We start from the raw sequence: 2351 nt of genomic DNA on the forward strand, positions 1-2351 counted from the left end.
ATTTTTATTTATATCAGTATAGACTAGTGGATAATTGTTCTGTACTTTGAGTTACAGCCCAATATTACTTTATTTTGTTCCTCAAGTTGTTTCAACTTTGGCCATTGGGAGCTTTTTTAGGGTTGGCTCCTGTGTGCCTGTATCATTGTGATTTTACATTTTACACCTTTTTACTCTCTGGAACTACAAGATTCTCTAAGCTCATTTTGTGTATGTTGTTCTCAAGTCCTGGAGTCAACTATTTCTCCAAGGGGACCCCTGGTTTCTTTTACTGGAGAATGGTATTGGAAACCAAGACATAGGTGATCATTAGTGATCGAGTTTGAATGACATTTTCTATACCTTAGATATATTTGTGCTTTTAAAACTCTCTCTCTCTCTCTCTCTCTCTCTCTCTCTCTCTCTTTTTCCTCTGCCATAGCAACAGGCTTCATTGCAAGGGAGGCAGGGTGAGGTAGGTGTCAGTCTTCCTTTGGAGCAGGTTGGGCAGCATGCTCTGCTGCTCCAGACACTCCACATTGGGCTGTAGATTCATCTCATCCTCATCCTCACGTTTGCCCATCTCCATCTCCTCTGGGTTGTCCTGCCATGTCGGCTTGGCCAGCTCCTCCCAGGAAGCATCACTCCACACCAACAGGATCTTCCTTTGGGCCCATGGGGGCTGGTCGCTCTTGGCCTCCACTGCCAGCTGCTTAGCCCATTGCTCCAGCGGCTTCATATCCTCCATGCCACTCTGCTCCTGGGTGAGGTCAGCATGGTGTTTGTGGAGCTATCCACACCCTGAGCATGTGCAAGGCATGAAGTTGACTGCAGGATGTACGTGGCCTGTATGCTTCGGCAGATCTGCAGCATCTCCTGTTGTCCGTGTTGCCTTGCGGGTCCTCGAAATCCTCCCACGTTTGCTAGGAGGCCCCCACTCATCCAGGGCTGCAGATTTGGGAGAAGCTGTAGATGTCTTGGGCGTGGTCAATCTCCCCGGTTTTCACTCCCTATCCACCAGCCACAGGCACATCTCTCCCGGGCGTGCTTGTGTGACCGAATCTCCCTGGCATTCTGGTAGATGCCGCGCCAGTGGGAGACTCCCATAGATATCCACTACCCTTTTGATATAGTTATTGCTCATGTTGTACTGCTGGGCGGATGCCACCGCCCGGGTGGGTGTACTGTACACGGCCACCGAGAGTCTGCCGGCGCACACTCCACTCCTCCTGCAGCTGTGAGTACAGCAGGTGCAAGGTGTTTGCGAATTTGCCATCAACGCCTGCTCCACGGGGGTCCCGGCGCCTGCTCCAGCTTGCGACCACCCCCTAGTGGGCGATGAATTTGGTCAGGTTGGTGCCCGGATGTCAGATGTACTGGGCCACTTGAACAGCGAGATGCCACCACTCATATGCCTTGAAACACCTCCTCGAAGCACGTGTGCTCCTCCAGGAACTCGGTGGAGTTGATGACAATCTGGGGAAGGCGATCCTCAGGTCCAAGAAGCTGTCATTCACAACCTCGGTGGACAAAAGGTGCCAAGGCTCTCCTCCAGGTCGGGGAGCAGGGACCACACCTCCAGTGACTTGTACACACGGTTTTGTCCCGGGCTCCGAGTTGGTTAAAGTTCTTGGCCTGGCCTGGGGCAATGCTGTCGCCTTCGGCAGGAGCCTCAGGGCCTGCTCCTAATTCTCCTGTCAGAGCTCCAGCTCCTCACACTCGCACCACACGCTTGCCAGGTCATCCATCGGCTTGAAGCTCACCTTGGTGGCTTCCTTTCGGACGATGCAGGCTGTGGTCCTCATAACCATTGGCAAACCTGACCCATGAGTGTGGCGTGTGCCCGTAGCCTTGAAGGGGTCTGACGTCTGCATAGATCCCGTGTATGTGTTTGATGATCTCCTGGAGAGGCCAGCCCTGGTGCAGGGCCCAGAGCTTGTGCCACTCAGCAAGTGGTGCGGGTTTGGGCACAGCAAGACGCTGTAGAGGAGCAGGGGCTGCTGGCTGATGAGCTGCTCGAAGCGGCCAGGCACAGTTTCAGGGCCACGTCGTCCTCCTTCTCCCGCCCCAGCTCTGAGGCGTCTCCCTCTGAGCTGCGATCCGGCTCTTCTCCAACTGGGCGGAGCTGTCCAACGCCTGGATGAAGTCCTGTGCGGTGACCATGGCCAGACCGATGGACACCTCATACACCTCCCAAGCCTTCCCACAGTGGCCACCGAAGAGGTACTTGGTGCCAGCAAGCACCAAAGCTTACCCCGCTGGTCGAGTGGGGCCTTCCTCGCTCCTCTCTCCTCCCCAGGTTGAGCGGCTGTGCTTTATCCGGGTTATGGGAGATGAGGTCGCAGAGCTTGTGCTGCTGCTGGTAATTGGAC

At 54.7% G+C, this 2351-nt stretch overlaps 1 pseudogene; it reads right to left on the minus strand.

Moving 5' to 3' along the window:
- Window positions 1–430: 430 nt before the first annotated feature.
- On the minus strand, window positions 431–2350 carry LOC132226262 (pre-mRNA-splicing factor SYF1-like; annotated as a pseudogene).
- Between the last annotated feature and the right edge of the window lies 1 nt (window position 2351).

This window comes from Myotis daubentonii, chromosome 1, assembly GCF_963259705.1.
Source record: "Myotis daubentonii chromosome 1, mMyoDau2.1, whole genome shotgun sequence".
Classification (NCBI taxonomy): Eukaryota; Metazoa; Chordata; class Mammalia; order Chiroptera; family Vespertilionidae; genus Myotis; species Myotis daubentonii.